The sequence below is a fragment of the Macrobrachium nipponense genome, chromosome 12 (genome assembly GCF_015104395.2).
Source record: "Macrobrachium nipponense isolate FS-2020 chromosome 12, ASM1510439v2, whole genome shotgun sequence".
NCBI lineage: Eukaryota > Metazoa > Arthropoda > Malacostraca > Decapoda > Palaemonidae > Macrobrachium > Macrobrachium nipponense.
Window position 1 is genome coordinate 16,899,855 of NC_087205.1, and position 12,009 is coordinate 16,911,863.

A 12,009-nucleotide genomic window follows, 5' to 3' on the forward strand; every position below is an offset into this window, starting at 1 on the left:
AGCATAGGGCCCGAAACTGAAAGACCTGGTCCCAAAAGATGAATCTGAGTTTGGATGTATGGGGACATGGAAGTACACATCTTGCATGTCCATATATCCAGTCCCCTTGACGAATGGATGCAAGAATTGAGCGATTCGTCTCCATTCTGAATTTTGTCTTCTGTACGAATACATTAAGAGCGCTGACATATAACACCAGTCTCCATCCCCCTGAAGACTTTGGAACCACAAAGAGGCGATTGAAAAATCCTTCTGATTCCAAGTATGCTGTCCAGACAAGGAGCTTCTTGACTAAGGGCAGATCTATGAAAGGAATAGTCGCCTTTCTTGATTAACTCTACCACACATTGCTCTGCTCCTCTTTTGCTCCACTCCTCCCAAAAATGGTAAGAAGGTCTAGGCAATGATTTCTTGATTGGCTTAGCAAAGAAGTGGACATTCGCTCTAGATCCGGATTGAGACCTTTGTCTACCTCCTCGACAGGGAAATTTCTGTAACAGCGGATTATCTGGGCTTGAAAGACGGAACCTCCCTAGAATGTTTAGTGGACTTCACTTCTTTTGCAAGTCAGAGGCAATTCCACTAACCACCAATTGTGGAAATGGAAGTCACACACTAAGGGAGGCAAGAAAAGCACCAACTTCTAGCCAATCCATTTATGCCACTGGAGAATTTCCTTCTCCGGTTGTGTCTGCCTCTGCCCAAAAGGACTTTGCAGGGCTTATTGAATCCTCTCGCAGGTCGACTTTTGCAGTGGCCAAAGTGATGCTTTCGTCCTCCAATTCAATCATTTACTTGAAAATATTTTCAAAGTATTAGAAGTAATCAGCTTCCTGGATTGAGTAGTACACACCCTCACTAAGAAAATCAAGGACTATCCTTTGGTACATCCAGGTCTTGCTTCGGACCTTTTTGCAGTTCTCTCTTGCAATGATAGAGGAATAAGAGGAGGTTCTCAAGTTAATCTCTGCCAATATGATGGGGATTCTAAAACAACGCAAGCTGTGGTGCTCTTTTACATATAAGGGAGTGACTTCAGCCCAGCACTCAACTTCTCAAAGCTTTCCTGGCCAAGTAGAGAGAACCCTCTCAGGAAGTCTTGACAACTCCTTAGGCACACTGCTCATCTGGAAGGTAGAAGCCAGAGAGGATGGTGCTGCTGGTGAGAACAAAAATTAGGAAAACTCTGAAGAAGGAAACGAAGGAGAGCCACATATGCAGAAGTAACATCTTATGTATCCTCATCCTCTTCTTCAGCTGACGACCCTGGAGATACGGAGACATCTACAATGCTACATAGCACAGGAGGAGGAAGTGGTTTTAGAAAACCTAAAATGTTGTCCAGATGTCATTGGACGGCAGCAAGAGCCAAATCCACAACAGCTGGCGCCACAAGTCAAAGCTATCGCTAAACAAGGAGAAAAGAGACTGGAGGTCATGGCGCCAATGGGAGCTAAGAAGCTACTGGGCTCTCATGCACTACTGAACGTTTGGGCACTACTTGGCACTCAGGCGCTATTGAACGTCGTGAAGAACGTACTACCGCTGAAGGGTGCTCGGGCACTAATGGGAGTTCTAATGGAAGATTTGGTGCAGATGGGTGATTGTACTTAAAAACTGAAGAGCTGTTCAGGATCCAACACTTGACACTTCAAAGGCAAACACTCCACCAAAAAGCTCTCTGGGCTGTCCCAGAAGCTACACGAAGAAGGTCTTGACTCGACCTTCATACACAGTACCTGAAGGGTGATAGACACATCCACTGCAGACCTTTTCAGTAGTCTGGATTCATCACTGAAGCACCATTGGCACCTATGCTCATGACTCAAAGCCTCTGAACTGGAGGAAAGACAGTGTGCATCCAACAAGACGCCTTTCCAGAGTCTGTCAGGGACCTTCACCTAGGAAAATTGGCAGGACAGGCAGCCAGCTCCTCCACTATGAGCACTTTTTTCACAGTCAAAAGCTGGCAGAAATACATTAAAGCTCTCTGCTGGGTTGTTTTCCTTCTTCCCCGAAAACTGGGTGGGGCTAGTTATCTACATCAGACACAAACAAATGAATCACTGCCACAACTTCCAAATTTTAGTTGTCAGTAATTAGAAACTGCTTGGTAAGTTACTTATATAAAAATCAGAGTTATACAAATATGAAAAAACAGCTAGTAGATTCTTAACTGTGAATGCAAGGGAAGTATGAACACATGTATGGAAGAACTGAGGTACTTCCAATAAAACTGATGTTCCTCTTTCCTAATTAAATTAAGAGTACAGTAGTTTTAAATTTAGGGCATGATTATACACTTTGAAACCATCACCGTGTGAAAAAATTATATTGTCATGATACAATAAAGTTTTATACATACTTACCTGAGAGATATATACTTAGCTATAGACTCCGTCGTCCCCGACAGAAATTCAAATTTCGCGGCACACGCTACCGGTAGGTCAGGTGATCTACCGCCCTGCCCTGGGTGGCAGGACTAGGAACCATTACCGTTTTCTAATCAGATTTCTTCTCTTCCACCTGTCTCCTGTGGGGAGGCTGGGTGGGCCATTAAACGTATATATCTGTCAGGTAAGTATGTATAAAACTTTATTGTATCATGACAATATCATTTTTATACATTCAACTTCCCTGCCAGATATATACTTAGCTGATTAGCACCCATTGGTGGTGGGTAAGAGACAGCTAACTACTGAAATAGACAGGTAAACAACATATGTTGTAGGTATTAATAAACCTTGGTTCCTACCTGATTAGGCAGAAGACTTCATGGCTACTGCCCAGGAGTCTGCTTCGCCTCAAGAGCCTCAGCGAGATATTGATCTATGGCTAAGAGTTCTTGTGGGTCTGCCAATGGGGTCTTATCCACTTACTCGGCAGAGCCTAAAGGCCTTTGTCATTGGGTGCTATTCCACTAACATGACAATACACCTTGTTCAAGGAGCACAACACCGATCCCGATCACCTGATCCTAACATCCATGTTAGTTCTAAGATTGCAAGGAGTTATCCCCAAACTCCCTACAAACAACCAATAACTCGAAACATAAATACATGTACATTTATAACAAAACACCAAAAAAAATGTTTGTACCCCCCTACTAGCCATACATACCCCTGGTCCCCTACCAGCAATGACACCAGCCGCCCGTGCGACATCAGCACGCTTGCTAATAGGAAACCAAGCACATATCTGACAAGAGGGTTTATGTACATTTAAGATAAAATATTTAAGGATCAGTCTTTGCTCCAAGTCCCAGAACTGTATCTGCTGATACAAATGGACCGAGAGAGAAGCATTTCTCATAGGTCACCCTCACATCCTTCAGGTAATGGGACGCAAAAACTGAATTGCATCTCCAATATGTAGTCTCAATGATATTCCTTAGAGACATATTCTTTTGAAACGCCAGCGACGTTGCTACTGCCCTTACTTCATGAGTCTTAACCCTTAGAAGACCGAAGGATTCATCCGGGCAGTTCTTGTGCGCACCAGTAATCAAGCTTCTCACAAAGAGGGCTAAGGCGTTTTTAGACATGAGTCTTTTGTGTTCTTCACAGCACACCAAAGACCTTGTTGACAGCCTCCCATCTGCTTCTTTTTCTCTAAATAAAATTTAAGACCTCTAACTGGACAGAGAGACCTCTCTATCTCTCTGCCTACCAGGTTAGATAGGCCTTTTACCTCAAAGCTCCTGGGCCAAGATTTTGATGGGTTTTCATTTTTCGCCAGAAATAATGTCTGGAACGAACAGATAGCCACATCTCCTTTAAACCCCACTTTAGAGTCCAGAGCGTGCAATTCGCTCGTCCTCTTGGCCGTCGCGAGAGACAACAGGAATAAACATTTCCTAGTGACGTCGCGGAAGGAAGCAAGATGTAGAGGTTCGAATTTGTCCGAGGCAAGGAATTTCAGGACCACGTCCAGATTCCAGCTAGGTGTTCTCGGAGTCCCTGATTTCGAAGTCTTGAAGGACCGAATCAATTCGTGGAGATCCTTGTTCTCTGCAATCTCTAGCCCTCGATTCCTGAATACTGAAGACAGCATACTCCTGTATCCTTTGATGGTAGACACAGAAAGGTGCGATTCCTCTCTAAGAAAAAGGAGGAAATCGGCAATGTTAATTATAGAGGTACTGGAGGAGGACAGCTTCTTATTCTTACACCATCTCCTAAAGACTTCCCACTTCGATTGGTAAACTTTTCTCGTTGAAGATCTGCGGGCTCTAGCGATAGCGCTTGCAGCTTTGCGAGAAAATCCCCTCGCTCTGACGAGTCTTTCGATAGTCGAAAGGCAGTCAGAGCGAGACCGGGAAGGTTGTGATGAAACCTCTCGAAGTGGGGTTGTCTGAGTAGATCTGTTCTGCTTGGCAGAGACCTGGGGAAGTCCACTATCCACTCCAGTACCTCCGTGAACCATTCTTGGGCTGGCCAAAATGGGGCTATGAGGGTCAACTTCGTGCCCTTTGAAGCCACGAATTTCCTGAGTACTTCCCCCAGGATCTTGAATGGGGGAAAGGCGTAGGCGTCTAGGCCCGACCAATCCAGGAGAAACGCGTCGATTGCAAAGGCTCTTGGATCTTCTACTAGAGAACAAAAGATCTCTACTCTTTTGGAGAGGAACGTAGCAAATAGGCCTATGTGAGGCCTCCGCCACAGGGACCACAGACTTCAGCAAATTTTTGCGTGTAGAGTCCACTCTGTGGGGAGGACCTGATTCCTCCTGCTTAGTCTGTCTGCTCTCACATTTCGTATCCCTTGCACAAATCTTGTGAGGAGAGTTATACCTCTTTCCTCTGTCCAGGTTAACAGATCTTTTGTTAGCTGATAGAGGGAGAATGAATGAGTCCCTCCTTGCTTGCGTATGTAAGCCAGAGCCGTTGGTGTTGTCCGAGTTTATCTGAACCACCCCGCCTCTGAATACCTCCTCGAAGAATCTTAAGGCCAGGTGTATGGCTACTAGTTCTTTGCAATTGATGTGCCAGGACACCTGCTCCTTAGTCCAGGTGCCTGACACCTCCCTTGCTCCTAGCGTCGCTCCCCATCCCGACTCCGAAGCGTCGGAAAATAACACTTGGTTGGGGTTCTGCAGAGCAAGTGACACGCCTTCGTTCTTCTTTAGAGGAAGGATCCACCACTTTAAGTGATTCTTCACCTCCTGTGGAATTGGGAAAGAGTCTGAGAGTTGCCCCGTCTTCCAACTCCAAACCTTTTTCAGGAAAAACTGAAGAGGGCGAAGGTGAAGCCTCCCAGAGAGAACTTTTCTAGCGAGGACAGTGTCCCTAAAAGGCTCAAATACTCCCTCGCTGAACTGTGTTCTCTCTCTAAGAAGCTCGAGATTCTTGACAAGCCTCGAGTGATTCTCTCTTGCGAAGGAAATACCCGAAAACCCCGAGAATCCATCTGAATCCCCAGATAGACCAAGTTCTGGCTGGGGATCAGTTGCGACTTCTCGAGGTTCACGAGTAATCCCAGAAGGATTGTATCTATTACCGTGTTATCATCAGGTCCTCCAAGCACTGGTTCTCCGACTTGGCCCTGATCAGCCAGTCGTCTAAGTAGAGGGAGATGTTTATTCCCTCTAGGTGAAGCCATTTTGCTACATTCGCCATCAGGTTGGTGAAGACCTGTGGAGCTGTAGACAGGACGAAACACAGAGCCCTGAATTGAAAAATCTTGCCCCCTATCATAAACCGAAGATGTTTCTTTGACGAGTGGTGAATGGGAACGTGGAAATATGCGTCTTGTAAGTCCAGAGAGACCATCCAATCTCCTGGACGTAGTGCTGACATCACCGAGGCGGACGTTTCCATTCGGAACTTCTTCTTCTGAACAAAACGGTTCAGCGCGCTTACGTCCAGTACCGGTCTCCACCCCCCCGATGCCTGGGGAGAGTGGATAGTCGGCTCCTCTCTGCGCCCAGGCTCCTGCAAAGTTCAGGAGTCTGGCGCCTACTGGTGCTTGGAGAATCATCAAGTCATTTTCCTTTCTTGAAGGGCCTGAAGGAAGACCTTCCTCTCTTATCAGAGCTCTTCTTTCTGGAAGGGGGACGAGCCGTTGCACCTCCACGAAAGGGCTGCTGAGGAGGACGAGAGTCCTTCTTACTCGTAGACACTACAGGGCGACTCTTCTTCGAAGTCTGAACAAGGAGGTCTTGTGTCGCCTTCTCAGTTAGTGAGCGAGATATATTTTTCACCAACTGAGAAGGAAACAGATGATCTGACAGAGGGGCGAACAATAACGCAGTCCTCTGACTAGGAGAAACAGCTTTTGACAAAAGGGATCCATAAACTGATCTCTTTTTCAGCAAACCAGCTCCAAATAGGGAAGAAACCTCTCCCGAACCGTCTTGTACCGCCTTGTCCATGCATGCCAGGACGCTATGGAGAACTTCTGGGTTCTTAAGAAACTCCGAGTCCTGAGACTTCTTAGCCAGAACTCCGAGAGACCAATCCAGAAAATTGAACACTTCTAATATGATGAATAATCCTTTAAGAAAGTGGTTCAACTCTGAAATGCTCCATGTAGATCTGGCCGACCCTAAAGAGTGTCGTCTGGAGGCATCAACCAGATTAGAGAAGTCCGCGTCTGCCGATGCAGGGAGAGAAAGACCCATAGTCTCTCCTGTCCCGTACCAAATACCTCTCTTTCCAAGGAGTTTGGAAGGAGGCACGCAGAACACTGTTTTGCCCAACTCTTTTTTAGTGCCCATCTATGAATCCAAAGACTGGAGGGCCTTCTTCATAGAAATCGCTGGTTTCATTTTCAGGAAAGCAGAGGACTTTACTGTAGCAGTACTCGAAAAGAGCGAACGAGGAGAAGGAGGAGCGGCTGGACTAAGAGTGTCTCCATACTCTTGCAGTAATAAGGAGGCTAATGTCTTATAGTTAGAGAGCCCCTCATTTGTAGGGAGCTCGTCTTCTGACATTACTTCTAAAACTCGATCAGAAGAGGGAGAACGTTCTCGTTTGGAGGAAGAGTCTTTCCAAGACCTCCTACGATCCGAAGGAGAGGTGCTTCTGTCTGGAGAAGAGTCATCAATTTCGGAAACGAGTCTAGTCGAATCTTGCCTCATGGAAGAATTCCGACTCCTGACTCCTGCCTCCTGACTCCTGACTCCTCTTTATCCTCTTCGGGAGGAGGAGAAGGAGGAGGGGAGTAGTCCATGGGCTCCACTCCAACTACAGGTGACAATAGGGCTCTCTTTGCCCTCTTAACATCCGAAGAGACTCCTCAGGGAAGAGTTCCGGGCTCGAGTCAAGAGTCGGCGCCTTCCAACTCCTCTTCAATGGTCGCGAGCGATCAGAATCCCTCCAATCGCATCTAGGAGACGAAGACCCCGACGATGAGAAACACTCACGCAGGACGCTTTTGCAATAGCGATCCCTGGCAGTCTGGGGTGTCACAGAGCCTGCCGAAGGGACACCTGATCGGTAGGGAATCTCCACAACCTCCTTACGGTTTTTGACATTCCTTCTCCTCTGGGCATGGGAGCTTGGAACAGGTCTAGACCTGGGAGCGTTGTGGAGCCGACCATATGCCCCCTCCACTACACTGGGGACACTCACATCACTGTCCACTGTAAAATCACTAGCCTTACCTTGCAGAGCAGCCATTTTGTTTTCCATGATCTTGAAGGCTGCTTTTAGATCCGCAAGTTCTTTTGCCGAATCTACAGGATCTGCAATAGGTGAAGAGGCTGAAAAGGAAGGAGAAGTAGCAATTCTTACGAGAGGGGAAGATCCCAAACTAGGAACTAGCTCATTAGATCTAGAACCACTCAAACTTCTAGAGGAAGCTTTCCTCACTCTCTCTCTCTCTAACTTCTTCAAATAAGTAGTTAGATTCTTCCACTCTCTCTCACTCAAATTCTCACATTCCTTGCAAGTATTAGTAAAAGAACATTCATACTCTCTGCAACCCTTACATACGGTGTGAGGGTCTACCAAAGCTTTCGGCAACCTCACCTTACAGCCTACATTCACACAACGTCTCATAACCATTCCGGCGTCAGACATTCTAAGAAAATTCCAAAGAAAGTCCACAAAAACAGTCCACAAAAGCGTATGCCAATCCAACAATCCAGATACGTCACCAAAAGTCGGTCAAGAAGATCAATTGTCGATGAAAAAAGAAAATCCAGTCAAGAGGAACCAACAACAATGTTGATGGTCCGGGCGACAGATGAAATCTGATTAGAAAACGGGAATGGTTCCTAGTCCTGCCACCCAGGGCAGGGCGGTAGATCACCTGACCTACCGGTAGCATGTGCCGCGAAATTTGAATTTCTGTCGGGGACGACGGAGTCTATAGCTAAGTATATATCTGGCAGGGAAGTTGAATGTATAAAAACGGTACTTTTTATACATACTGTAGCTAAGTTAAGTTCAACGTGGATAATGAAAGTAGTAACTTAAAAAACCATTAAGGTAGTACAGTAGGGCCTCGTTAATCACGGGGGATAGGGCCCAGAACCCCCCGTGATAAGTAAATACCCGTGTTATCCTGGTACCCCCCCTGAAAATTGCTTTAAACCGCCTACTTTAATAATTAACCCACCCAAGACCACTATTTCAATGTTTATAACTGCCTACTTTAGTTCAAGCACCAAATATTTCTTCAACTATCACCTTAACCCCTTCGCCACTGGCCTGCTACATTGCTGCTAATGCTTGCATACCGCATGAGACCCCCTGTCGACCGCGAGTATCAATCATTACTTGCTCCCACTAAATTTTATGTTATTCATATTTTTCCTTCATATTCTTATGTGAAAACATTGTGTGTATGGATATCAATGAATATTTTTTACCCCATTGTCAAAAAATTACAAAAAATATAGTAAGAATATCGGAAAAAATAGGAATATTTAGTAGAAAAAGTAATTGCAGAAGTAGGAACTGTTATAAAGTAGTAGAAATAGCAGTAAAGTAATAGAAATAAAGTAGCAGAAAAAGTAGTAAAGTAGTAGTAAAATAGTAGTAGTGGTAATAGCAGTACTAGTTTTCTTACTGAAACAGTTATTCCTAGGTTTCATACAGAAACAGCATATACATCAATGAATGTTTAGGCAGCTGGTAATAATAATAATAATAATAAAACAGTAATAATAGTAATAATAATAATAATAATGATAAAAAAAGCAACAGCATCTCGTGACCAATACGTATATACATATGGGGCAGTTTATTCACCCCCATTATCATCTGCAAGCTATAAAAAACACATCTCATCACAAGTAACAGGCCTCCATAGAAGTCCTTTCACCTTACGCTTTCCTGTTGAATGAAAGTACTACTCTGCCCGAGCATTCATCCATTCACACAATTTGTCAATTACATCACCACAAAAAAGGAAAAAAAAATGCATCACGTAAGCAGATGAAATCTGTGTATAAGCAGGAATCCCATTGCCACCCTCCGTGAATCGGGGGGGTGGGTCTGGGCGCAAGTCACAAGATGGATCAGTTATGAACTGCCAGCCTTCATCGACAAGAGGTTCAATGTCTTCCAAAACACTCGTTGTCACTGTCAACCTCTAAAAAATTATCACTATAATCATCATCTGATAGATTTGGCAGGTACTCAGACCCTGACTCTGAAACACTATCATCTGACATGATACTGAAAAAAAAAAAAAACATTAAAATAACTGCAATCAAAAGGGGAAAAAGATTTGGAATTCAAATCTACATGGTTTACGGACAAAATCGTAATCATCCTTCTCAGATAATAGCCTGAGGCGCACTGGTATATGTTGGCCAGTACCCCTCCTAATATCCCATATGAAAATGACGTCACGACGTCCATCGGACGCTCATTGGTTAGAATGAATTGTGGGTGGAGCTTCAGCACCTCTCTTGTACACAATACTGTGTCTGGAAACCATCCAAGCTAAAGAAAACGCTTTGCTTTTCGAGGAGGGATGAAAGACGTACACGCGTACGTCCCGGTCTTTTATTACTGTACCGTAAAAGACGTACATGTGTACGTCCCAGTGCTGAAGGGGTTAAACTAAATTCAAGACAGTTTCAAAGTTTTCTTTCCTATCTTCAATTTCCCCTGCATCAGATCAGCAAACAAAATTATAATTACCTAACAATTCCTTTCTATTTTCATGATTTGGCTGCTGCACCAAACTAGAAGTACATAGTATATCTATTTCGTGAATGAATATATTTATGATAAAAAAACATGATTTACTGTAATGATTACAGCACCCAAATATAAAATTAATGTATAAACAGCAAAATACAGCAATACAAATCTAGTTTTGTCTTTTGTTTACGTTTATTATCAGCTGATGGACGTTTATTACCGAAAGAATTATTTTGGAAAACAATTGTTGCTAAAAGAAACTAATTTATTAATGGAATTATTATTATTATTAACTTTGTACATAATAGTATTTGATATTATTTGATTACAGTTAGTAATTCAATATTTCATGAGAGGAAGTACAGTAATTCATCATTTGAAAGAGAGAGAGAGAGAGAGAGAGCCCAGAGAGAGAGAGAAGAGAGAGACGAGAGAGAGAGAGAGAGAGAGAGCAGCTTGTGACGAGAGTAACTTGAATAGCTTGAGATAGCAGCTTAGGACGAGAATAGCTTGAGAGAGCAGCTTGGGACTAGACCATGACTATCTTAGCTCGAGAATAACAATGAAATTTGTATTTTAAATATTTATGATGATAAAAGAGAGAGAGAGAGAGAGAGAGAGAGAGAGAGAGAGAGAGAGAGAGAGAGAGAGAGAGAGAGAGCAGCTTGTGACAAGAGTAACTTGAATAGCTTGAGATAGCAGCTTAGGACGAGAATAGCTTGAGAGAGGCAGCTTGGGAATAAGACCATGACTATCTTAAGCTCGAGAATAACAATGAAATTTGTATTTTAAATATTTTATGATGATAAGAAATGAAACATGGATAGTGATAAGATATTCTCTTGTATACTGTTATAATATGTGATAATCATTGAGTCAACTATAAAAGTTGTATTGAAGCACAGTTTCGTAAATCACAGAAAGAATAAGAATATGGCAACACATATTTCTATTCTTTCGGGGACCATCTTGTTCTTTTATTACGATAATAATAGATCAGTATTATAGTTTTTTTTCTGTAAGTGATGAGAGAGAGAGAGAGAGAGAGAGAGAGAGAGAGAGAGAGATTTTTTGCTATTTACTTTCATAGTATTTGAAAATTTGTGAATGAGTTTTATTCTAAAAAGAAGAAGAAAACAATAATTAGCGAATCTTGCCCTATGATAAAATTCGTGGTTTCGTTAATTTTCCGGAATATACGTAGCATTTGGGCTTCACAAAAAAAGTAAGTAAAGTGATCTATGACAGAGTTTAGAGGATACTTACGTAAAAATACATCGGTATTTTGTAGAACGGTGACGTGACGTCACGGTGGTCATATGTATTTTTTTCGTGAATGAATAAACATTTATGATAAAAAAAATAGTTACCGTACTGCTTAGAGTACCATACTGTAATATTAATGTAATCACATCAAAATAAAGTAATCTTTGTTCATTGTATACTGTAAAGGAATTATTCCTTGAAGAGGCTTTTTATTATGAAGATATGCCAATAATATATAAGATTTGCATTTTATTATTAATATATGACAATAATATATAAGGTAAAAATGGTTTTATTACGTTTACGCTTCGTCGCCGATTGCAAACAACATACGATAATCTATGACAATTATCGTTTGTATGACTGCAGTGTTCAGAGAAGTTGATTACGTTATACCAAAACAATAATGAAGTTCCAATTGAAAATTTATGTTTTCCTAAATTTTATTACTACTGTAATTAAATTACTACTATTAAAATTTCTAAAATGTTAAGAATGACAAAGGTGCTGTGAAGTGTAACTCAATGTTTACATTTCTGCTGGCCACTCAACTACAAGTTGATGTCAATGACGTGGAATTATTCCATGAATAGGCTATATATATAGAAGAAATGCCAATAATATATAAGGTGAGAATGGTT

At 42.7% G+C, this 12,009-nt stretch overlaps 1 protein-coding gene across 6 annotated transcripts in view; it reads right to left on the reverse strand.

The window, feature by feature from the left end:
* The window catches only part of LOC135224369 (condensin-2 complex subunit H2-like), a 239,361-nt gene that overhangs the window by 112,743 nt on the left and 114,609 nt on the right, over nucleotides 1-12,009 (reverse strand). The gene's annotated exons all lie outside the window — the stretch shown is intronic.